The following is a 27,223-nucleotide window of genomic DNA, read 5'->3' on the forward strand; positions in this document are numbered from 1 at the left end:
TGCATTAGGCCCAAGATACCCAACTGATGAAAGAACCTCACATACTTAAAAGTTGTATTCCTTATGCTTCTTTTAGAAATGACTAGTTTAAAATTGAATAGCTTTGAGTCCTTCCTTGAGCTTCTCCCTTAATTGCACCCTAAACACAATCACCTGTAAGCTACAGATTAGGTAGCCTGAGCACAGTTTCCTCTGGGTCAGACTATAAGCACATGGTTCTTTTTAGGGACTTTCCTAGATTACCTTAATCTCTCATCAATATGCCTTTTTTGTAAGAATTTTAATTTTAGGAAAAATTGAGTTATGATAACTCAGAAGACACCAGGATCATGCTGGGATCTCATGACACCAATTTGGTAACTAAAGATTTCCCCATAGAAAGAAGAATAAATATTTGCCCACAACCATGATTCTTATCTGGAACCCTGTTTTTCTCCTTTTCACTGTGAAACTCCCCACAATTCTTCCTAATAGATGACATAGTCTTGAAGGCACTAAGCTGCTGTGGCCTCCTCTGCCTGGCAAAGCAATAAAAGCTATTTTTTCTCCTTTAACCCAAAATCAGTCTCTACATTTCTATTTGGCTGAATTTTAGCAACACAACTAACCTGAGGGACAGGAGTCCTTTATGAACACCTGTTGCTCAACTCACCAGTAGTCCACATGGAATGTGGGGCCAATGTCTACATATAGTGAAAGGTAGTGGTTTTTTTTTTTTTTTTTTTTTTTTTTGGCATGTTCTTTGTATATCTCCCTCCAGAGTCAGTGGAGGGCAGCAAGGGCCAATTTTGGTCTTGGAGCTATAGTAAACTCAATTGTTTTTGTCTAATACATATCCTCTTCATTTGCTAATAGTATCTAGTATATTTTTTTTCCAAGGAACCACCCCTTTTCATACCAACTTTTGTGTTTGGGGTGAATTTAACTTCTTCTTCTGCCAATAGGCACTAGCATGTGGTTTGGACCCACCTAAAAGCCATTTTATGGAGACTGGACTTGGAGCCAACTCAGAGGAGGAATGAATCAAGAAACCAAGACAAACCAGATTCTAGTAGTTTAATTGAATCCCCAAATTAACGGATACATAAAGCCAGATGGAGCTGAACTTTTCTTAATGCATAAACTTTTTAAATTCCCAATTTGAATGGGAATTTATGTGCCTTTAAAGAATACTGATTAATATAGGAGGTACAATATTATTGCCAAATATATTGCCATATCTTTCTCTCTCTCTCTCTCTTTTTTTTTTCTTTGCCACAAAAACATGGCATGTGGAAGTTGCAGGGCCAGGGATCGAACCCACACCACAGTAGCAACCCAAGCCACAGCAGTGACAATGTCAGATCCTTAACCCATTGTGCCACTAGGGAACTCCAGTTGCCATTTAAACATGACTAAAAGATGTATTTTTTTTCTTTTGGTCACCTTATTATTTTCAGAGGTCAGGGATACTTTAAGCTTTTCCTCATCCCATGCTATTTTATGATGGAGTCAGTGTGTCTTGGGACCAGATCATTTACACATATTTTTTGAATTTTTTATGGGGTAATAGACTAAAATTATGACTATTCCCTTTCAGGAATTTCTAGATTTAGTGGACATTATAATTTCATGCAAAAGCGTAAGTATTCTTTCTTGCTCTCTAAAATCCTGTTATTTGGGAATGGCTGGTTTCTTCTCATTAAAGCCTCAGTCTCTTCTTTCTCTTCTCAGTTTATACATTTTCTCTCTCTCTCTGATTCAATGACTGGAGGAATTTGGTAACTTCTAATAAGTGACACCTTGACTTCATTCTAGGTAGAAAGTGTTTGAACGCCCTCCAGTTAGATGTTTAGATGCAGATTAGATTATGGTCATTATCTAACCTTAAATGAGAGGGAGAAGATGGACATAAAGTGGAGGGTATGCTTTTTGCCACTGTAGCAGTTGGCAAGCAAGATAGTAGAGGTATAAATACTTAGGGAGGCAGTGGGGTGACTTTGCATTTAGCATCTAATGTTCAGTTTGGTGTGGATGAAAGGAAGTTTCAGTGGTGTCTTTAGTAGCAACAATAGCAGCCACCTGCCTGCTGAAATGACATGGAGACATTGTGATTTCTGCTCTTTCAGTCATTCCAATAAGTTTATAAATACCTACTTTATACTATATGCCTTTCTGCTTGAAATATCTACAGTGGTTTTTACTTTCTGCTTTCTGTGTGAATGATATGTGGGATTGTCAATTCTGACTTTTGGAAGGAAAGTAGACAGATAATAAAATAATAAATTGTAAGTTAAATTCGATCTGAAAAAAAAATTGCCACACTATGAAGTTATTGACATATAGGTTTACATTTCCTGAATTGATCTTCCCTGGTATTTCTATAAACTTATGAAAGCTTTCTATGTCTATAATATAAAAATGTGCCAAGATTATATCTATCTGGGAATACTATAATTATGCAGTATTATAATAAAACAACAAATAGTTTTACTTTTTATGTAAAATTCTGAAACCCTTATTGAGATATAATTTTAGGAATAAGTGACTGTTATTACTGGAATGCAATCAAATAATTTATCCTACCTTTTTTTTTTTCTAAAGTCTTTTATTCTTTTTTTTTTTTGAAGGGGAAACAGAGTATTTTAATAGATTGTGGGTGGTTAATTTATTTTGTAAAATTACAGATAAATATCAGAGAACTCTGAAACTATATCACAAGGAGGATAAACCTAAGTCTTAAGAAAATGTTAGTTGGATAAAGTGACCATCAGTTATGGAGTAATTGATTGTTAAAATTTTCTTCCTACCTATTATTCTCAAATTCATTTATTCATGCATTGTCGTCAGCCTGGAAAATGGATTAAGTCAAAGTAGCAATATTTTTGGTAAAGAATAATTGTAGGAATAGTTTCGTGATACAGAAAGCTTACTTCGCAAGTTGGGTTTTCCTCTGTAAGATATCAAGCACACGGCTAATGTCCATAGAAGTGCTTACAAATAATCCATTTGACACTTGGATTTTTAGGCTGAATAACACTGACTCTTGAGAGAGGGAATGGAATCTGTTTTACTTAACCTATATCCTCCAATGTTTAATGTGGATTATCAATAAGCAGGCCACAGTAAGCTGAATAATGACTCTCCAAAGACAGCTGCTCTCCAGTCCCTGGAATTTATGAATCTTACTTTATATGACAGAGGAATTTTACAGATATGATTATGTTAAGGATCTCGAAATGGGAAACCATCATTATATTAGTTTGCTAAGGCTGATAGAACGAAGTATCAAAACTGAGTGGCTTATACAACAGAAATTCATTGGCTCACAGTTCTGAAGTCTGGAAATTTGAGATCAAGGTGTTAGCAGAGTTGCTCCTTCTGTGGGCTGTGCGGGAGAATCTGTGCATGTCTCTCCCTTAGCTTCTGGTGATTTTCAGGCAATCTTAGGTGTCCCTCGCCTAAGAGAAGTATCACCCTAATCATTGCCTTCATCTTCACATGATCTTCTCCCTGTGTGCCTGCTGTTTATCTCTGTGTTCAAATTTCCCCTTTTTATAATGTTTTGTCAGTCATATTGGATTGGGGCCCACCTTAATGATCTCATCTTTATCAGTTATATATGCAATGGCCTGATTTCTAAATAAAGTCACATTCTAAGGTATGGGGTTTAGAACTCAACCTCCAGATGAATTTGGGGGGACATCATTCAATATACAACCATCCTGGATAATCCTGAAGAACCATAAGTATCATCGTATGAGTCCTTAGAAGAGAGGGCCAGAAGTAGGAAGTGGGTGACATAATGATGGAAGCAAAAACTTGTGAGTGTTGTGAGGAAGGGAAGGAGTCAGCAGCCACAGAATTCAGATGACTTCTAGAAGCTAAAAAGGCCTCTAGAGCTTCCAGAAAGAAATACAGCTTTGTCAGCACCTCAACTTCGGTCCAGTAAAGCTGACTTCAGGCTTCTGGCCTCCAGAACTGTAAGAGAAATATTCATATTATTTTAAGACACTGAATTTGTAGCAGTTTGTTCCGTTGCAGCAAATGAAACTAGTCTGCTTAATGAATTTTTGTTTTTGGAAATTATTTTCTTAATAGTTTATAATTTAAAAATTTGTTTTAATTGCTTGGGTAAATGGGCATTAATGTAGCCACCTAAGCACTTTACTTCCTGGGCATATATCTAGTAAACTGTGTTCTTCTCCAAGAAAATGCTTACATTCTTGATATGGTTTCTTCCTATCTGTTTTTCCCAAGGCTGCAAATCAGTTACTGTATTCTAATATGAATGTGTTATTTTATAGTTATTCAAAGACTTTCTCTTTAGCAGCCCCGTGTGTCTTGGATTGAATATCTGACTTTGACATTGTGCATTTAATTCATACAGCTATTGTCCTTTGATTAAAGCTTTATACTGTTTTTCCAGAAAGAGACTGCATTACTTATATTTACTTCTGATGTTTAAAATATATATCTTTGAAATAATTTAGAAGTAGATATACGATAGAATTATGGGTTCAAGGAACCGAAGAAATAGATTTGTATATAGTTTATTTCTTCATGAGTGAGGTTTGCAAGATTGTCTCTGAATGTTTTTGCACACAGCTGTATTTAATATTCTCTTATTCTTTATATGAATCCTTAACCCACTGAGCGAAGGCAGGGATGGGACGCACATCCTCACGGATACTAGTCAGGTTTGTAACCCACTAGTAATCCCTTTAATATCTGTAGGAATTGTAGCAACCTTCCCTGCTTTTACTCCTGAAAATAGTAATTTTTTCTTCTTTTTCCTTGGTTAGTCTGACTAGAGATTTATCAATTTTATTGATTTCTTCAAAGAGCCAAGTTTGAATTTCATTGAGTTTTCGGTTTTCTTCCTGTTTACTATTTCATTGATTTCTGCTTGTATCTTCATTATTCCTCTCTTTCTCTTGCTTTGTGCTTAATTTGCCTTTCTTTCTCTGTTTTTTGTTTTTTTAGTTGGAAGCTGAATTCATTGATTCGAAACCCTTCTTATTTTCTAATATAAACACTCATCTCTAAATTTCCCTCCAGCCCTGCTGGAGAGAGAGAGTTCCATGGCCTCCCCCAGTGACAGCACAGGCGCTTTGTATTAGCACAGAGCAGGATTCTCTGCTCAATCAGGTTGCCAGCCCTACCTCCAGGGGCTGTGAACTCCTGCTCCACTGCTCTCTCAGTAGTAGGAGGGAATTGTTTTTGTTTTCCAGGCTCTTTGGAGTGGGCAAATGCATATTCCCGTGGCCTACATCAGTTCAGGCAAATTTTCCCTCTCAGCTTCCCGTCAGCAGCAAGTTCTCCTCCCCTCAAACAGGAGCGAGGATGTTACCTTTCACTCCTCCGTCTGAGTGTGTAGATCTTTTCTTGAACCCTCAGGGTGAGGCTGTTTCCTGCCTCTGTCTACACAGCTGAAGGCTTTTGCTTCCTGAGAGCAGATTCCAGGAAGTGGGCGGTGTTTCAGGCTGGCGGGGATAAAAGGACTCCTGAGCGCAGTAGCTCTGCGCCTGGAAGCATAGGGTTTAGAGGCAGCGGAAAGTGATTTGAGGGAGTGCAGGCTCCGCTTTTGTCTGGGGCTCCCACGGATTCTAAAGTGTCACACACTCCGGTTATTATGGATTTGTGAAAGTGTTACTGTTCTTCTTAGTCCTGTGTGGTGGCCGCCTCTTCCCGTGCTCTGTAAAAGGTAAAAGAGTTTGTGTCTGTATCTCCTCAGAGGAGTTTATAACCCTTTGAAATTCAGTTCACCTGGTTGCCTTTTGACCTCCACTCGCTTATTGGCTTTAAAAAAAAAAACGTGGTGTTGGAGATTTTCTGGATTTTTCTCACTGTGTGGAAGTAATGTTACCTTGTGATTTTCTACATCTAAGCAGAACAGCATGCAGTTGATGCATCTATTAGGCAAAAATAAAGACTGAAAATAAGTTTCTAAATATATCTCAAGAAATTAGAAGAAAATCAAATTCAGTCCAAAAGTAGACAAAATGATAAAACAAGAAAAGGTAGTAAAATAGAAAATAGATGTGCAATTAACATAATCCACCAAGTCAAAAGTACTATCCTTGAAATCACTGAAAAAATATAACCTCTGTCCAAAGAAAGAGAAAAATTAAAGTTTACCAATGTCAGAAATGAAAAAGGAATCAGTACAGTTTCTGCAAGAATTTTAAAAGATAAATGAAGCTGAAGTTCCTATTATGGCTCATTGGGTTACGAACTTGACTACTATCCATGAGAATGTAGGTTCCATCCCTGCAGGGTTAAGGATCCAATTTTGCTCTGAGCTATGGTGTAGGTCATAGACATGGCTTGGATCTGGCATTGCTGTAACCGTGGTGTAGGCTGGTAGTTTCAGCTTAGACTTGACCCCTAGCCTGGGAACTTCCATATGCTGCAGGTGTGGCTCTAAAAGGAAAAAAAAAAAAAATATATATATATATATATATAATAAAGCTGAAATTATGAACAAATACTTCTCATGAATTTGACAATATAAATTAAGTGGACAGTTTCTTTTAAAAGCAGAAGTCACCAAAACCAATGCAGGAGGAAACAGAAAATCTGAATAGGCCTATACCTATAAAAAATATTGGATCCATAGTTAAATCCTTCACATGTGTATACTTATCCCTGCATTAAAAAAAAGGTTTACATGATTTACTGTTGAACATATGAAACTTTTATAATAAAAATAACATTAAAGAGAATAAGGGGAAAAAAAAAAGGAATTTTTCCTACCTTGGTCTATGCAAAATTTTGATGAAAAAAACCCGAACAGATATCTTTAAAAATATCTACCCCAAATATAGCAAGTAGTGTTCTAATTGGTGGTGAACATTGAAAAGTTTCCCTCAGAAACTGGTAAGAAGACAAGGACACCCACACTTACCATGTTTATTTATCATTGCCCTAGATATCATAGCCAATACAATGAAGCAAGAAGAAAGATGTAAAGCCTAGAATACAAGAACTAAAGCTCTGTTTTTATTCACACAGAGCATGGAGTGTAGGGTAGAAAAACTACTGGATTTAGACAATGAACTTAGCAAGGGAATGAAATCATCAGGAACCAAACTAGAATATAGAATTTTAGAAAATAATACATTTACAATAGCATCTAATCAAACAATATGGGAATAAATCTGAGTAAAGAAATAGAGGATTATGTAGTCTAAATGAATTGAAAACTTAGTAGTCAGTTTTCTTCAAATTATTTTATAGATTTCATGAGTAGATACAAGGTAGTTATGAAGTTGGGTGCTCACTTTATATTTTCATAAATTTATCTATATTAAAATTAATTAAAAATGAGTTTACACAAATTAATAGAGTTGGATAGAAAAATTTTCTTTTTTCTTTTTTGGCTACCCCATGGCATATGGAGTTCCCAGGCCAGGGATCTGATCCAAGCCACAGTTACAACCTTTGCTGCAGTTGTGCTAATGCCAGATCCTTAACCATTGTGCCAGGCTAGGGATAGAAAAATATTTTTTAAAACCTTAAAAGAGGAGTTCTCTTGTGGTACAGTAGGTTAAGGATTCAGCATTGTCACTGCTATTGTGTGAGTTCCATCCTTCGCCCAGGAATTTTTCACATATTGTGAGTTTAGAAAAAAAACAAAATTCAAATGGATTAAACAGATAACAAAAAAAGTGGCCAAATCTAGAAGCAATGTTATATAAATTGTGATGCACCTGCTTTTGATTAAAATTAAAATTTTTGGTAGGGGAGGGCTAGGGATACAATTCCTTCATATTTACAAAGCCAAGGTCAGTATTTTGCTAGATGATGCTACTTTACTTTTTTTCTTTTAGGACCACACCCACAGCATATGGAAATTACCAGGCTAGGGGTTGAGTGGGAGCTATAGCAGCCGGCCTACGCCATAGCCACAGCCTCTCCAGATCCCAGCCATGCCTGGAACCTACACACAGCTCATGGCAATGTGAAATCTTTAACCCACTGAACAAGGCCAGGGATTGAGCACGCATCCTCATGTATTCTAGTCAGATTCATTAACCACTCAGCCACAATGAGAGTTCCTGATGATGCTACTTTAGATTTTCCACTAAAATTAGGAACAAATTACTTAACTAAATATCCTCTAGGCCCATCTATGTTGCCACAAACGGTAAGATTTCATTCTTTTTTTATTGCTGAATAATAGTCCATTGGTATCACATCTTCATTATTCATTTATTCATTTATGGGCACTTAGGTTTCTTCCATGTCTTGGCTATTATAAATAGTGCTGCAGTGAACAAAGGAGGACATATATCTTTTCAAATTGCATGGATGGACCTGGAGGGTATTATGCTAAGTGAAATAAGTCAGAGATAAAACAAATATGGTATGAGTTTACTTATAAGTGGAATCTACAAAACAAAACAAATGAACAAAACAAAACAGAAACTAACAGATACAGAGAACTAAAGGGTAGTTGTGCATGGTGGGAGCAGTGGCGGGGGTGGGGGCAGACAAAAATAGGTGAAGGAGATGATTAAAGTTCAAGCTATGAAATAAAATAGCCCAGGGATATAAAGTACACATATAGAATAGAGTCAATTACATTGTAAGTTTGATGATGAATGGTAACTGGTTGTGTTATGATGATCATATCATTATGCATAAAAATATAGACTCATGTTGTATACCTGAAACTAACATAACATTTTATGTTAATTACGGAGTTCCCATAGTGGCCCAGTGGTTAACGAACCCAACTAGCATCCAAGAGGACACGGGTTCGATCCCTGGCCTTGCTTGGTGGGTTAAGGGTCCGGCATTGCCTGAGCTTGGTGTAGGTCACAGAGGTACCTCTGATCCTGTGTTGCTGTGGCTGTGGTATAGGCCAGCAGCTATAGCTCTGATTTGACCCCTACCCTGGGAACCTCCATATGCTGCGAGGGGAGCCCTAAAAAGACCAAAGAAAAAAGATGTATGTTAATTATGACTTTGTTTTTAAAATTAGGAACAAGTCAAAAATTCACCACTTTAAGTTCATATGTATGTGTAAATGTGTAATGGTCTTTAGGACATGTTAATATGTATTATTGTTGATGCAAACTGATATGGATTTGAGGGCAGGAAGAGATCTTCCCTTGAAAATTCACATTTTAATGGTAAACTAGGAGACAAGTTATTTAGTAATAGATGTTTCATTTTAGATAATATGACCAAATTATACAACAGCTCCTATGAGGAAGAGAACTCAATAGTGAACAAAAGAATGTCTGAGTAGTATGTAAGTTTATATCCATTCAATGAATATTTACTGAGTACTTACTACATCAAGCACAGACTATACCAATGAATGAACGAGATGGAATCCTGCTCCTCATGGAGTCTCCATGGCACAAACTGTAACTGTAATGTGAATTCTCATTTGATTTCAGAGATAGGGAACTTTTTGTCATGTCGCTGTTAAGCCATGAGGTAGTCTCACAAAGAAACGGTTTTAAAGGAAGTGTGGTCTTCGGAAGGATTATGGTTTATCCACCCAGGAAGATAGCACTTGTGTAAACACACCAAGTTTTGTGCCTTAATGATCTATCTCTGTACTTTTAGGCTCAGACTCCCAAGTTTCACAGCCCATCAGAAGCAGACTCTCTTAGTGGCAGATTCATATTAATTCATCTCAACACAAATGTCTAAAATCAGATGGCCAATTTAATTTAAAAGGAGAGCAGCTTTCCCAGGGATCTGAATCCTCCTAGCAGCATGATCAGTGCATTTTCTCTTTGTAGGCAGACCTCTTGGCAAGTCAAATCAGTCCAGAGGGTTGCTGAGTGAGTATTAAGGCAGGAAAAGGGGAATTATATTGAAGAATTGCTTAGTGGCAGTGTCAATTGCATGATACATGTAAAACACGTGAAGTCATTCATGTCAGATATATCATGCAGATTATTGGTGGAAAGTCTCTGCATTTATATGTCTTTAAGGGAAGACCTTAGTGAGTCTGTAAATCAAAACTGAATGCCCACTGCTCACACTTTCTCTCTCTCTCTCTCTTTCTGGTGCTGGCTTAGATATTGTATTGGTTATCTATAACTGCATGACAAATCAGCCTAAAACAGCAACTTAAAACAGTGAACATTTATTACATCATGCAGTTTCTGAGGGTCAAGAATCTGGGATTAGCTTTGCTGTATGGTTCTGATTTAGAGTTTCATGAGTCAAGCTATCAGCCTGTGTTGCAGTCTATAAGGTCTTGAATGAAGCTAGTGGATCTATTTCTAAACCCACTTAAATGGCTGATACAAGGATGCTTCAGTTTTTCACCACATGTACCTCCCATAGAATTGCTTAGGACATGACTCCCCCAGGTCTAGGGAATAGAGAGAGAGACAGCAAAACCAAGACAGAAGCTTCACTCTTTTATAAACCAATCCTGGAGAAAACATATTATTTCTGCCATTTTAATTGGTCATTCTGACTAATGCTGTTATATATGGGAGGGATCAATCACATGAGATTTGAATACCAAGAGGCAAGAATTATTGGAGGCCATCTTGGATGCTACCTACTTCAGTTGGGCACAACTTAACGTTTTTCTCTTTGCTTTCAGATTAACCAAACTGGCTCACACATTCTTCCTCATGCAGTAGTAAAACTGTCAATTAGATTATTATATAGTCATGTGTACTTGGCCTGAGACTCATCCTACCCCTTCGGGAAGATTTACTATGTATTATTTTTGAAGCTTAATTCTTGAATGGAAATCTTATTTCTTTTCAAGTTCTTGGGGGACTAATAATTTTTGTTAGCCAATTATGAAAATGTAGCCATAAATACACATTAATGACCAGGTCTTAAGGGATTCAAATCAATATGTCAGATTTTAATTTGGCCATTTTCTTCACACTTGGTTCTACTCATTTATCTTGTTATGTTTACTTAACACTAGTGATGAATAATAGGCCTTTTTTTCCTCTTTTTTTTTTTTTGGCATAGTAGGGAAGGAAGTAATCTTAATCTCTGAATCTTTCTGTAATATTTAGAAATATATGATTTCAAATTGACATTAGAATGAGTATTACATGAGAATAAAAATATCACATGTATAGATTCTATATATTTAATGGGGAAATTATACAATTATATATACCTTTAAACTATTCAGGCCTTCATTAGGTAGACACTGAATGAAGAACCTTACTTGGAAATATGTATATTGTTCACTTTATGTTAAAGGGTGCTAGTTACAAATACTAAGAGCAAAGGGATGCTTTGGTAAAACAACTCTTTAGTGATCTGTTGGTATATTTTAGTTTTAATGGAGGCCTGTGGCACATGAAAGAGGGAACCAAACATCCCCTGAGAAAGTTAATATACTAAATATTGATCTGAACTCAAAAAATAAATAAATTAGTAACAAGAAATATAACTTCTCAATTGAAATATAATACATTATTCATATGACAACAATGTGACAAAATATTTTCCATTGATTTTCTAAAAATAATTTTATATTTCTTACTGTATTGAATACACTAGAAGATATTATGTGTGAATAATTTTTAAGATATTCAATATTTCATTTCTTCAAGAGAAACTCCATTTTGATTAATTATATATACTCTATACTTTGTGTGTGTGTGTGTGTGTGTGTGTGTGTGTGTGTGTATGGGGGGTGTGGGTGTGTGTATAGGTATGTAACCATTGCTTATATTATGGTTGAAGTATATGCAGTTTCTAAAATCATGAAAAGTTATACACAAGCTGATATTGGAAGTTTAGACCCTTTAACCAACAGCTCCTATTTCTCCCATTTCCCATCCTCTGGCAACCACAATTATACTATGCTTCCATGAGTACAGCTTTTTAAGATTCCACATATAATGATATCAAATGGTATTTTTCTTTTATCTGTTTGATTTATTGCATCTAGCATAATGCCCTTGAGTCTATCCATGTTGTCACAAATGTCAGGACTCCCTTCTTTCTTATGAGCTAAATAATATTCACACACACACACACCCACCCACACCCACACACCTTTAACCATTAATCTATATACAAACACTTAGGTTGTTTCTATATTGGGTATTGTGAATAGTGCTGTAAGAACATGGGGAATCTCTGATAACCTGATTTAATTTATTTTCAATGCATATCTAGAAGTAGGATTACTAGATCATATGATAGTTCTATCCTTAATTTTTAAAAGCCTCCATACTATTTTCCATGGTAGCTATACCAATTTACATTGCTACCAACAATGTACAAGGATTCCCTTTTCTTCACATTCTTGCTTAATTTCTCTCTTCCTTTGATAAAATCCATTCTATGTGAAGTGACATATTGTTTTGCTTTGCATTTCCCTGATGATTAGTGATGTTGAATATCTTTACATGTACATGTTGGCTATTTATATATCTTTGTAAATGTGTCTATTCTGTTCCTCTTCCCATTTTTTAGTTGGATTTTTTTTGCTGTTGAATAAATGGTAGTGTGCAAGTTATTCATATATTGGTTATTAACCCTTTATTAGATATATGATTTGCAAATGTTTTCATCATGTTTTCCTTTTATTTTGTTGATTTATTATGCTGTGCAGAAGCTTTTTAATTTAATGTAGTCCCATTTATTTATTTTTGCTTTTACTACTTGTGCTTTTTAGTGTCATATCCAAAAAATCATTGTCAAGATGTAAAGGAAATTTTCCTTATTTCTTACAGAAGCTGTAGGTCTTATATGTAAGTATTTAATTCATTTTGAGTTAATTTTTGTGAGTGGTGTAAAATGGGGTCCAATTTCATTCTTCTGCAAGTAATTATCCAATTTTCTCAACATTGTTTATTGAAAAGAGACTTCTTCCCAACTGAGTATTCTTGACTCCCTTGTCAAATACTGGTTAAGGTTTTATTTCTAGGCTCTTGATTCTGTTCCAGTGGTCTATGTATCTATTTTTATACCACTGTATAAAATCATAATCATGCTGTTTTGATTACTATAGCTTTGTAATATAGTTTGAAATCAGAAAGTATGATGCCTCTAGCTTTTTTCTTCATTCTCAGGATTGCTTTGGCTATTTGGTCCTCAGTGGCTCCATAAAAATTTTAGGATTTAGTTGGGTCTTTTTTACCTATCCAGTCACTCAATGGCTTCTGATTAGATAATTTAATCTATTTATATTTCAGTAATTGCTCATTGGTAAGGACTTACTAATGTCATCTTATTAATCATCCTGGCTGTTTTGTAGTTCCCTTATTTCCTTCTTCCTCTCTTGCTGTCTTCCTTTGAGAATTAATCATTTTTCATAGTGGCATGCTTTAATTTCCTTCCTTTTAACTTTTGTGCATCTAGTGTAGGCTTTTGCTTTGTGGTTACTATGAAGCCTACATAAAACATACACAAAAAACAATCAGTTTTACACAGATTGCGTCAATTACATAAAAAAATTCTACACTTCTGCTACCCATTTCATGTCTTTGATGTCAAAATTCCTCTTTTATAGTGTATATTCATTAACAGATTATTGTAGCTATAGTTAATTTTAATACTTTTGTCCTTTAACCCTTTTACTGGAGTAAGTGGTTAATATACAACTCTATTAGAAATTCTGAATTGAATTACATATTTACCTTTGCCAATATATTGTATATTTTCATATATTTTCATGTTATTAATTAGTGTCTTTTCATTTGAATCTGAAGAACTCCTTTCAGGATTCCTTGTAAGGCAGGTATAGTGGTGATAAACTCTGTTGCTTTGCTTGTGTTGGGAATTCTTTTTCTTTCTTTCATTTCTGAAAGACAGTGTTGCCAGATGCAGTATGCTTGGTGAGCAGAGTTTTTTCCCATTACTTTGAATATATCATATTTATTTTATCCTGGCCCATATAGTTTCTGCTGTGAAATCTGCTAAAGACCTTATGGGAGTTCCATTGTGAGTTAACAACCTATTTTTTGCTTGCTGCTTTTAGGAGTCTTTTTTTTTTTTTTGGCTTTTTTGATAGTTTTATCATAATGCATCTTGAAGAAAACTTCAGGTTGAGTTTGTTTGGTAACCTATGAGCTTCATGAACTTGGATGTCTAAATATTTTCTGACAGTTGGGAAGTTTTCATCCACTTAAAAAAACAAGCTTTCTATCTCCTTTTCCCTCTTTTCTGCTTCTGGAACTCAAAACAATTAGCAGATTATTTCTTTTGCTGGTATCCCATAGATCATGTAGGCTTTCTTCACTCTTTCTTTTCTTTTCTTGTTTTATTTTTTGTTCTCCCTGACTGAATAATTTCAGTGGTCCTGCATTCTAATTCACAGATTCTTTTGTTTGATTTATTCTCCTATCAATTCTCTCTATTGCATTTTTTATTTCATTCATCGTATTCTTCAGCTTCAGAATTTCTTTTCAGTTCTTTCTTATTTCTTATTTCTCTTTGTTGAACTCGTTTTGTTCATATTATTTTCCTGACTTCACTGAACTGTCTCTCTGTGTTTACTTATAGCTCATTTTGCTTCCTTAAAACAGGTATTTTAATTCTTTATGTGTAAACTTATAGCTCATTTTGCTTCCTTAAAACAGGTATTTTAATTCTTTATGTGTAAATTACAGATATCCATGTCTTTAGGGTTGGTTACCAGAAGATTATTGTGATCCTGGTTGGTGTCATATGTCCTTGATTGTTCCTTGAATTCTTGTCTTGTCGTCTTTACATTTTAAGTAGTAGTAACCTCCTCTAATCTCTCCTAACTGACTCTGGAAAGAAATGCCTTTTGTTAGACTTCCTAGTAATCTATGGCATTCTCAGACCTTCTATGGATATAGCTGTTCCACATTTCTTGCTCCCTCTTAGGATAGTTTTTAAGCTTATATGCCTTTTTATCAGTCCTGCAATGAACTCAGCCAGGTGCTGACAGTCTCTTGTTTTCCCAAAGGCAGAGCTAAAGCTCAGTTTGTGGTCTCTCACTGTCCTGCAGATTTGAGCCAGCCTTTTCCATGTGTTTACTAGCCATCTTCCAAAGCTCAATGCCAACACCATAGAGATTGCACTCAGGGAGCCAGCCACAGTGATGGGGGTATGTGAGTTAGGTACACAGAGTGCTGGCAATGCTCCTGGACCAGCTGGGAGAATCTGTAGGGGAATCATTCCCAGATCTTGTGGGTGAACCTCTTGATGGAGTCTGTGAACAGTTAGTGGGATCTTCTTCCCTTCCCTTTAATGCCTTCCAAGAGTCTTATCTGCTGCTTTCTCAGCTTCTTCCCACTTTGCAGTCATGCAGCTTATGACTCAGTACTTTAGATGGGGTGAGAAAGAAATGGACCTCTTTAGCAACTTCCTGCATAGTTGGGGAAACTAGACACTCATGTGCTCTCACTTCCCCGTGGGAGAAATCATGGGTATCTCCCAGCCCTGAGCTGTTCCACCTTGCCGGATGAGTGATATAAGTAAAGTCTGTTTCTTTTACTCTGTCCAGTGCATCCAAACTCATGTTTTGTTTTGTTTTGTTTTCCTCCAATAATGTGCTGACACTTCTCTGCTAAAAAACTGCTCTTCCACAAAGGCTCTCTCATTTGTTTGTGATTGTGTCTAACAGTGGTCTCCAGTGGCTCCCAGACTATGTTCCACAGGGGCTGGAGCCAGGACCGTCGTCTACATGCAGGAGTATGCAAGATCTTCCTGGATCCTTTGGCATATGGTGTTGGATCCCATAGCTCACGCCAGGGCAGTTTTATCTGTGGATGAATATCAACTTGTTGAGGGAGAATATAAGTAAAGGATACTTTATTTGGCTATGTTGCTGATGTCACTCCTGAAGCCAGTTTTTAGTTACCTAAAAATATTTGCTAAATATTTGACCTCCACCAGGTTGACATTCTGTGATGAGGAAGTGATTAAGTAGGCTAAGTGTCACAGATTTTGAAGTTTTCAAAGCCTTAACACAATCAGAGAACATTTATTCTTGACTCCATTACAAGATAGAAATATGGGGAATTCCTGTTGTGGCACAGTGGAAATGAATCTGAATCCGACTAGGAACCATGAGGTTGCAGGTTTGATCCCTGGCCTCACTCAGTGGGTTAAGGATCTGGCATTGCCGTGAGCTGTGGTGTAGGTCACAGATGCGGCTCGGATCTGGCATTGCTGTGGCTATGGTGTAGGCTAGCAGCAACATCTTCGATTAGGCCCATAGCCTGGGAACCTCCATATGCCGTGGGTGCAGCCCTAAAAGACAAAAGACAAAAAATAAACAAGATATAAATGTTGGTCTCCAAAGGACTTATATAAATGTCCCCTCTGTCAGCTTTGTTTGATATGTGAAGAATTCGTCCCATCTGTTTGAAAATATTAGGACCATTGCAAGTCAAAAGGTGTATCCTTCCTATTTATACTCATTATAGGAAGGAGCAAATTTGATATGTGGCTATAGTTAAACCATATCCACCCAAACCAGGAAATTCTTATCAAAAACAATGATAAAATCTACATATGTTTGCACAGTTTTGGACTTTACTATGCAAGGTCATTCTGGGGTATCTGACAATGGCAAAATGTTCACATCTTCTGCTTTATTTCTGCTAAATATCACCAAATTGCTCTCAAAACTGTTTTACTGATTTACACTCTCACCCGCAATATAGGAGCTGTCATTTTCTTACATCTTTGCAAATGTTTAATATTATTCAACATTTTTACTTCTGCCAGTCTGCAGATGTGAACTGGTATCTTGTAATTTGCATTTCCTGATTGCAAGTGAGGTTGAACATCTTTTGTTTTCTATTGGCTGTTTTGAGCAAGTCTCGTATCACTTGATCCCTTTTTTTCCGTTAGGATGTTTGTCTTTTTATTCATCTTTTAGAATAATTCTTTATGAATGAAACTTATGTAAACATTAACTATATCACAAGAACCAAATGAAGATTGGAAGAATTTTTATGCAGAAAACATTCTCCTTTTTTTCAATGTAGCAGACACTGTTGGTCGATAACCTGATATCTACCACCTCTTATAGGGACAGTGATGGATTATGTACTAGTTCTCTTCTCATTATTCATTATCTTTCTTACCAACAAAACATGATTTCAGTGGAGGTAGAAATGCATTCCTCTAAAAAGCTACATTTTTCTGGCTCTTCAAAGTATGGGTGATGAGGTATGCTCCCCAGTGGGTTATAAGTAGCAATTGCTGGGTAGAGTTCTGGAATATCTTCCTAAAAGGGTCAGGCTTTACATGTATGTTTGACCCTCACCACACTTATCCTTTCTGCCTAGAACATGACCTCAATATAGAAGATGGTGGAGGAAGACAATATACTATCACCATGAGGGTAAATGACATACCCTGAGAATGAGATGAAAAATAAAAGGAACTGATGTACTAAAAGTATTGTTGAGGGGCTGCATTTATCCTAGACTGTCAACTTCAAAATTTCTTGCCAGAGGAAAAAGATAACAGTTCCAGATATATTAAAAACCCATTCCATAATGTTGCTGTTACATGTAGCCTAAACAAATTCATAACTGATTCAGGAGCTATAAGAACTTTGATTTTGGGGGAGACAGATAGAAATAAAATCCTATGTTATCAAAAAATTACCTTCTGAGGGATTTTTCATATTTTACATAAGGTATTTAAATGTTTTCCTAAAAAATACATTACATATATATATATATATATATATATGCCTACACACATTCCAAAATTTGTGGTCCAGGGATTGAACTTATACCACAGCAACAACCAAAGCTATAGCAGTGACAATGCTGGATCCTTAACCTGCTGAGCCACAAGGGAACTCCCTCAAATATCTTATTTTTGATTCAGCGATGGGCGTAGGGTTCTTTCTAGTACATGTTGGCTACTTAGGGGGTATATTGAGGGGTGCAGATGAAAGGGATAAACTTTATCTTAGGACATGTCTACCCAGATGGGATGATGATAGATTAGGTCACAAGTGACATCCCAGAGTTGCCACTGGTGGGGGTGATGCAAAAAGCAAAACAAGTAAAAACTCCCACTTTCCTGAAACTTAGGTTCTAGTTTGGGGAGATAGACTATAAATAGACAAATGATTCAATATGTAATATAGGTAGGGAATGTTAAGTTAAATTAAGGAAAATTAGGCAGCCTAAGGGGACCTCAAGAGTGTTTGGGAGTTAGTTGAGAGGTGGCTCTCTCTTAGACTGCCATGCCAGCAAGTCTTTGCTGATGAAGGGACCGTTGAGCACCTGCACAGAGTGAGGAAGTAAACCACAGGACAACCAGGCAGAGGAAGCGGTCCAGGCAGAGGCACTAGCTAGTGCAGAGAGCCCAGAAACAATGAGGAGCAGAGGAGGCACAAGGGCCAGTGAGGGGAGATGAAATGGGGTAAAAAGCTTGGGGACCATGCCATGTTTTTCCTTATAAAGACTTTTCATTCTCCTGAGGACTAAAGGAGATTAAAGTGCCTGGCAGATACCTTGCTGCTTACATGTAAAAAGGTTTTGTGCCTGACTTACCAATCAGTATTCTTTGAGCTACACTGAGGCCAGAGAACATTTGCAGTGCAACAGTGTGTGAGTTTACATGTGAGTCTAATGTTTGTACGTGAATTAAAAAAAAAAAAGAAAAGAAAAGAATCTCCTGTCCCACCTCTGCTGGGCAGGCAGCATTCTGAGTCTGGGGCTTGGCAAGCAGAACACAGCTGTATTACAGTTCCACTTTGGTCCTGGACTGTGGTATCTCAGGGTCATTCACAAGTGACATAATTACACATGGTGGTGCTGGCAAGGACTCTGCTTTAATCATTTTCTTTCTAGCCCACAGCATAGTTTGCAATTCTAAGATAATGAACATAGAATGAATTTATAGATGTCTCAAGTTATTATGCAAGTCTAGTCATTTGAAGATCCCATCAACTGTATGTCATTCTTCCCATTACTTTCCTAAAAGTATTTTTAAAGAATAGTATGGGGACATCAGCAAAGCAGTCATATAATTTTTTTTCCATTCAACTGTCTTATTTTAAATAGGTGAATGCAGTTTTACACATCTTCCTGGCATCTTTGTCGTCAAAATAATAGGTCGAAGAAAACTAGGTGACAAAGCTCTCTTCCTTCCCTGACCTTTCTTCCTTTTATTTTCAGGATATCTTTTTTTTTTTCATCCATCAGATAGTTATTATCAGACACTGGTAATAGTTCCACTAGTTCCTTTTTTGAAACATCATTTAAATTTTAGTGCCACTTTTGAATTATACAAGCATTTTATACTCGAGTAAGAGGGTGAGATTGTAAATTCCCACGATGTGAGGAGTCTTCCTTTCATCCTGATTAATACTTGCGGCAGGAAGGACGGGATAAAGTATACTGTGCATGCCAGAATTTTACAATCACTCAATGTACCCTGGGGGGTGGAAGTTGCAAGGAAGTGCAGATTCCTGGTCTCTTTATAAATATGTCAATTTTGGGGGGTGGGGAGTAAGATCAGTAGGTCCAGGGAAGAGATTACTGAGTCTGCTCAGTCCTGCTGGTGGATGCCTGCTGAGAAGAGGTGGAAGGTCACATTGCTATCCTTGCCAAGCTCCAAGGAGGAAGCCTGCTGTGGCTAAAGTATGTGTTCTTATTAAATACATATCATAATGTATCTCTGTTGATATTGTTAAACTCCTACCATAAAAAAGTTGCATATAAACAACACAGCTAATGTTAATGTTGCCATAGAAGCCATAGTATTAGGAGTTCTCTTGTGGCTTAGTGGGATAAAGCTCCTACATTGTCACTGCTGTAGCTTGGGTCACTGCTCTGGTGTGGGTTCTATCCTTGGCCCAGGAACATCTACATGCCAAGAATGAGGCTAAAAAAATTTTTTTAAAAAAGAAACTTTGTCATTAAAACTTGCTTAATGTGACATTTCTCTAAGAGAGAGTTGTTTCTTGGCCCAGACACAAACACATACTGTATATTATATACATGTGCAATTTTTAGTGTTTGTAGGATTGCAATAAAGTACATTGAGCACATAGAATTTAATACTGCCAGTTGCATTTGCCAAACCTTGGTTTACCATTAAGAACAGTACAAACTGAAGTTTTCATAGCTTCCTGCCAGTAGGTAGGAATGTCTTAACTCTCACCCATAAATTCAGTTTTCTTTGAAGGGAAAACAACAAAACAACAAGAACAATCTAACTGGTCATATGCTGCATGTGTAACAGGCTCAGATGGTGTACTATAAATTCTTCTGACTTAAATCTGACTTAAGTAAGTTTGTCAGTTTGCAGTGGTTTATGTTGACTGGTTGTTCCTAATATAGGCAAGTGAAAACTGAGGTGTTACATCTAAAAATTTTTTATGGGACTGCTATGTAACCCAGAGGATGGCATTGACTTACTCCAGCAAATATTTCTGATTCTGGATTCAAAGGGTCAGTATATTCAAATGTAACTTACAAAGCTTTAAAAAACTGTAATACCAATCACTGATATATAAATAGGTGACACTCATCTTTATATATTTTAATATCTTCAGAGAAAAGTATTGAAACTGTAAAATGTCAAAATTACCAGTAGCAAATGCAAATGAGTTAATGTTATCTGCATGTTCTATGGCTTATTATGTGAATCTTCAAGCCAGTCTTTAAAATAAAGAACGCTGTTTGGAATTACCATAGTTAAGATTAAATCTTGCTTAGATGGTGGGTTTTTCCTTCCCTGGCATATAAGTCATTCATTTCTAAAATGAAGCCATTTTATCCCTTGTCATCACAAGCCATAAAATTTGCAGGCAGTCAGAAGTTAGCAATGGCTGCTTCACAAATCCACAGCAAACACTTAGTAACAGATTTTCAAAGCAGTTCAAAGAGTCCAGTTTCCATCTGTGTTTGGTGAAGGGTGCACAAACCTTGAGGCCATCTGAAAACTCAGCTTCATCTTTAACACTTGGAATAACAAAGGTGTTATTTTTCAAAGCTGCATTCCCCCCTCCTGGGGAGGCTGTGCAGATTTAGTTCAGGGAAGGTGGGAAACTTCAGAGCAGGTATTCTCCTTCTAGACTTTGCTTCCTTCGGGGAGTTCCTTTGAGGGTGTCACAATGGTGGCCTTCTGAATATGGGCTATTGCCAATAGAGGCTGAGAGGTAATGAACCTTGTAGACAAATCCCTTCTGATTTTCTGAGCCAACTATCTGCATAGAACCGATCTCCTTTCTTCCTGACTAGGGGTGCTATTTAATCAGGAGAATGTAGAGGGTGCTCTCTGCTCACGTTACAGTGAGGAATGCAGTCTGAACATCAAAATCCTTTTCCATCAGCTGCATTTCCAAAACTAAGGCATCAAGTTGTTGGGAAAGAGATGGAGGAATCTCCTTGTCTTTGGTTGCTATGAGTATAAGTTTTCAATGCAATACATGTTTTATTTCTTATTTTGTTTAACATATCCTGTATTAATTTTTGGCACACTTCTTGATGTAGTGTCTTTATAAAGACTGCCTAACATACATTACATAAAAATACAATGAATGGGATAATAATGGAAATACAGATATTTGCTATTTGCTATCTCTTTGTGATCCATAAGAAAAGTGAGGTTTCACGATAGAACTACTATAACTTATATATAAAGATTATGTCCTTATTATCTCGTTTTTCTCATTTTAAAAAATCCCTCATAAATAAAGACCCTTAGTATGTAAAAACGTACTTATATAGGATTTCCTGTTGTGGCTCAGTGGTAACGAACCCGACGAGTATCCATGAGGATGCAGTTTTGATCCCTGGCCCTGCCAAGTGGGTTAAAAATCTGGTGTTGCTGCAAGCTGGGTGTAGGTCGCACACATTTGTGTTGCTGTGGCTATGGCATAGGCCAGCCCCTGTAGCTCTGATTTGACCCTAGCCTGGGAACCTCCATATACCATGGGTGTGGCCCTAAAAAAACAAAGTTTACTTATTTAAAAATTAAAATTTATTCTACTTAAGAAAGTAAAATAAATAATAAAAATCCTTAGTAAGTAAAAAATGTGCTTCTGACCTCAAGATGAAAAATATTTTTTGATATGACGAAAACATTTTGTCTGAAATTTAAAAAGGGAACATGGTAACATTTTAAGTATAACAAGGGTACATAAAAACAAATGTACTGGCATCAAGCAGTTAGCTTCTTTTGGGGGGAGAGTGGGGTAGAGAGGGATTCAGCAAGACTGTTCTACTCTCAGGTTTCCAGTCACATCCCCACTCACCCCGAAGAGAGGGTTGAAGCAGCAATAGTCCTAAATGTGGAATGGCACAGAACAGGGCTGCCCTACTTAGAGAACCAACATGAAAGGGGATATAATGGCCAACACATTGCTACTACTTTTGCCGTGAGACTTGCTTCCTTGTCTTAGCTGTTGTTCACTATCAGCACCTATACAAAGAAAACTAATAGGAAAGTAAAGGCTTAAGAGGAGGTCATAAAGAGATCATAGGTAAAAAGTGAACCACAAGAAAACGATCAAGATAGCTGACAAGATGAAGTACTTAAGAGCTATTGCAATAGGAAGATAATCATCTTCCATAAGGATGGATCCAAGCCTTCCTCTCAATCCTTACCGTTCAGTGAAGTTAGAAACCATGTAAAAAAATAATGATTTGAACATAGAAATAGTAGAAATACTAGAAATACTAAGGGTGCATATGGCAAGGACACTAATCTAAAGACCTCCAGGGCAATGTAATTCTAGAATATGGATTATTTTTGGAGATTCCAGTTTTGGAAGTTCAGTTCATGCCAAAACAGCTGATTTGATTGTGTCATGATTTGGTTTTTCTCTTCTTAGATCTTTTTTTTTCCCTCCCACAGCTTTGAGTCCTATTTTCTTAAAATTATGATCACTGTTCATAAACCATTCTTTATGTATTCATTATGATAGTAAAGGCATAAAGGCTGTTAAGAACTTAATGTTATTAACTCTCTTAAAAAAGCTAAATTCATAACTTCTTACTGGATTTCGACCTTGATGGGAGTAAGTTGTGGCTTATTTTACCTCTGTATGTGTAGCTCTTAGTAAAAATTATTATATATATTATATATTCATGAATATATTCATGAATGAGTCTATAAATCAATTAACATTGGAATTTTAGAGCTGGAACTTTCATTAGCCTGATTTTGAAAAGAATCAGAAAAGCAAAGTGATTCCAGGAGAGTGTAGCAAAGTGACATCTAAGGTCACAAAGGGAGTTTGGGAAAGTGATTTAATTAAAACCTAAGGCTCAGAACTGACTGAGTGAGAGAGTAGTAGGCACATACAAGTTTTCTTGGAATGATGCTTTGAGCCAAGGACATTGGACATAAAGAAAGATCAGTTGGGAGTTATTTTTGATCTTTGGTACTTACTACCATGTCATGCAGACAGCTTACTGGCAAACCCTTTCATAAATATAGCCAGTTGATTCTCTTTCATTGATACAGACACCTCTGGGATAGTTCAACCCTTGGAAGAATCATACCATCCAAGGTGCCAATAGTATTTCTCTTGAGAAACCTTTTTAAGAGTCTCTTGCACTTTTCTAGCAGAATTCAGTAATTTTTATTTTAGTTGCTATATTTTTTATACTATGGTGTATATTTTATGTTGTAGTTCTATAAACATTATCCCAATGTTAAATCTATAGTATATTTTGTAAAGCTCCATTTTTATGCTTATGAGTTAGATTTTTAAAATCACGAATGCATTGCATATCACTAATATAAGTTTACAAAGAACAAAATTAAAAGCAAATGTAACCTCTCATCCAGAAATTCACTCTATTAAAGTTTCAATGTTTCTCTTTTCAGGCATGTATGTCTATGTCTATATATTTTTAAAATGTTGCCATTTAATATTGTATTTTATTATTATATTAAACTACTTTTAATATTAATATATTTTTCCAAGCCATAAAATAGTTTTAATGAAATTATTTTAGATGGCTGCATAGCATTCCATCACCTAAATATAGCACCTTTTTTCATGTTATAAATGATGTTAAGAAGTACACCATTGTATTTAAATCACTGGGCTTGCCCCATGTTATATCTTAAGAGTAAATTCTAGAAGTGAAATTTTCTGTGTTGATATTTCACAGTGATTTAATGGCAATCTTAAATTATTTTGCTTTCTCATGGACTCTTATACAAATTAAACTCTGCGTACTTTCAAGAGCACACTTGATGTCAGGATTGAACTATGGTCAAAACAAGATGATGAACAGATGATAGTGGGAAAGAGACTGGGAGAGAGGGAAAGAGGAAGAAGATAGGGAAGGAAAAAGGAGGGAAAGAAGGTGGGAGAGAAAGAAAGTGAGGTATTTTCTTCCTAATTTTTCTTTGTAGAAGACCATTAAAGTCAAAAGTGTTTTGTTTTATTTCTATCTCTGTCTAAAATCTCTAATTTGTAATGTATAAACATTTATTAGAGTTAACCCATGTAAAAAGAGAGTGGTATTCAGAGTTCCCACTGTGGCACAGTGGGCTAGGAATCCCCAGCTTTCTGCAGAGGTGCAGGTTGGATCCCCATCCCAGTGCAGTGGGCTAAAGGATCTGGTGTTGCCACAGCTGCAGTGTAGGTCAGCTGCAGCTGTGACTTGGATTCAGTCCCTGGCCCAGGAAATTCCATATGCCACACAGCCTTAAAAAAGAGAGAGAAAGTGTGTGTGTGTTATTTAAAAGATGTGGAAGAACATCATGACTGAGAATTGAGAATGGGAGCTGGAGGATAGGTGCTGAGGCTATTGGCTCAGGCTGGAGGTCTCTGGGTCCACTATCTTTCTTTTTGCAGAGGAATCCAACTCCAGGCAGACTGCCGAATTTGATAAAAGAAAGTGACAGAAGCACACAGAGTTAGAATGAGAATCTCCTGTTTTCATGGTCTAGGTTCTTTTCACTCTCAATATATTATAGGCACTGACTTACCATCATAGGGTGAAATTCTTGGGGAGCAACCACTATTTATCTCATTATTTTTTTTTAATTTAACATTTTAATTTTTATTAAAGTATAGTTAATTTATGATGTTGTGTTAGTTCCAGGTGTATAGTAAAGTGATTCAGATATATATTTATATTTTTTTCAGATTCCTTTCCCTTATAGGTTATCACAAACTATTTAATATCATCCCCTGTGCTATATAGTAGGTCCTTGTTGGTTTTCTATTTTTATATATAGTAATGTGTATATTTTAATGCCAAACTCCTAATTTATCCCCTCCCCTTCCCCTTTGGTAAACATAAGTTTGTTTTCTATGTGTGACTCTTTCTGTTTTGTAAATAAATTCACTTGTTAATTCTTAGGGATTAAGACATTGAAAACACACACTCACACACAAATAATTGCTTTGTGAATTATTAAAGGCGTAAATAAATAGGTGAAATTATTATATGAGGGTAAGAGGAAGTATTTAGAGACCAAAGATTTAAGTCCAACCCATGAAAACACTTGCTGGACTATCAAATTTGGTAACTTGCCTGTAAGAGTAATTGGAGATTTAATTCCTTGATTCTAGATAGCTGTTTTAGAAAATGACCAAGAATGTCAACTCTAACAATAATGACAAAAAGGCAAATTTTTATGCATTGTCATTCCAGCTAGCCTTGGCTATAATTCCTACCAATGCTATACTTGTGTGTATTTCCAGATAGAGAATGAACACTTCTAAGGGGCTACCATGCAGTGAAAAAGATCACTGGATTGGAAATCAAGAGTTGGATGCTAATTCCTCTCTACCACTGAATTACTTTGTGACACAGGGTAAGTTTTTCATTTTTTCATGTGTGGATTAAAGTTTCCTCAGTATTTAAATAAGATTTAATATGCTTCTTCTAATTCTAAAAATCCCATGAATGTAATCAGAAATGATAAGATATGAACCAGTTGGATTTTCTATTCCTTCTCCTTGGGAACCTTATCATCTGATGCTCTTCAAATAGTGTCTCTAAAAGAAGAAACTGAATCTCTAGCAACTAGAGAGTTCAGATTTCTATTATCTCGCTTCCATAAGAGGCAAGTAAGGTGTTGTTGAAACACTCAACACTGTGTTCACCTATCAATGATTGTCCCTGTGATAGAGACAAATGATGCTCGTTATGTATCCATGTGCTGCTCTGTATTTTCCACCATTTGTTGCACTTGGGTTATGGCCATGTGATCTTATTCTGCGAACAGGAGGTGGTGGAAATGATGAGTTACTTCTGTTTTGTTCTTATTAGACAGTGTTTCCCCTTGATCTTTCTTTTTCCTGCCAAGGAAACATAGAAGGCTACATATTGAGATGGCAAATTTCAGATTACTAAAGGAATTGGCCTGGATTTTTATGTCCTCAAAGAGAGGACACTCCCTATTTATTGAAAAAGGACTTTTAATGAATGAGGAAATAACTTTAGCTGTGCTAAACAACTAAGATTTAAGAGTACTGTATCTACCACAGTGACTCATATAACCTCTATATTATGGCTTTCCTGTCATATCATTCTTTAGAAAATTGATATAAATTTAGCAAAGATATAAAACCTAGATAGTTTGACCAGTATTGAAAAATGCTAATGATTTTGTATAGCTGCTTAGAGTTATCCTATTAATCTTACATTTAGGGTAAACTGATCATAATTTCTGGGAATTTTACTTGATTCAAGATGATTAGAATCCTAACTGGTTACTAGCTGCCCTGGACACTCATAAAGTTAGCATTGATCTGTGGAATAGACTTTAGAAAATATAATGCCATTGTAAGGAAAGAGCAACACTAGTTAAATATAAACTTTTCAGATGTTTTTGTTTAAAATAGTGTAGCAATAGTTTTTCATGAATAACTTATGATTTATGAAGAGTAATATGGAAAACATTTGTGAGCACTTAAATTCCAATGCAGTATTTTTCTGACATAGGTATTGTATAATATTAAAAATAGCCTTATGAGATCATTTCAGCTATGTACTGGGTATATATATATATACACATATATATATTTATCTATATTTATATGTGTGTGTATATAGATTTATATCTTTATATATCTTTACCTGAATATCCTAAAAGTTGAAATTCTTCAATATCCATCTCTTACCTCTTTCATTTGCTTCCCCTCTAGCCTTGTTCTTCTACTAGGAAGCAAAAGTATTGTTTACAGGATCTACCTCACTAGAAATCTTTGAGTCATCCTAATTTGTATTTATCTCATTCCTTGAACGAAATTAGTTCTAAAGTTCTGTTGATCCTGCTCCATAACCTCTCCACTCACTACTTTAGTTAAACCTGTTAATATCTTTTACTTGGAGCATAGAAACAGATC

At 36.1% G+C, this 27,223-nt stretch overlaps 1 long non-coding RNA gene across 1 annotated transcript in view; it reads left to right on the forward strand.

The window, feature by feature from the left end:
• Window positions 4,752–27,223, forward strand: part of LOC110256311 — a 29,074-nt gene continuing 6,602 nt past the window's right edge. Inside the window, exons 1-2 of the long non-coding RNA XR_002337712.1 lie at window positions 4,752–5,686; window positions 25,574–25,686. This is a non-coding gene — a long non-coding RNA (uncharacterized LOC110256311). The remainder of the gene's footprint in view (window positions 5,687–25,573; window positions 25,687–27,223) is intronic.

The sequence above is a fragment of the Sus scrofa genome, chromosome 13 (assembly GCF_000003025.6).
Source record: "Sus scrofa isolate TJ Tabasco breed Duroc chromosome 13, Sscrofa11.1, whole genome shotgun sequence".
NCBI classification, from domain to species: domain Eukaryota; kingdom Metazoa; phylum Chordata; class Mammalia; order Artiodactyla; family Suidae; genus Sus; species Sus scrofa.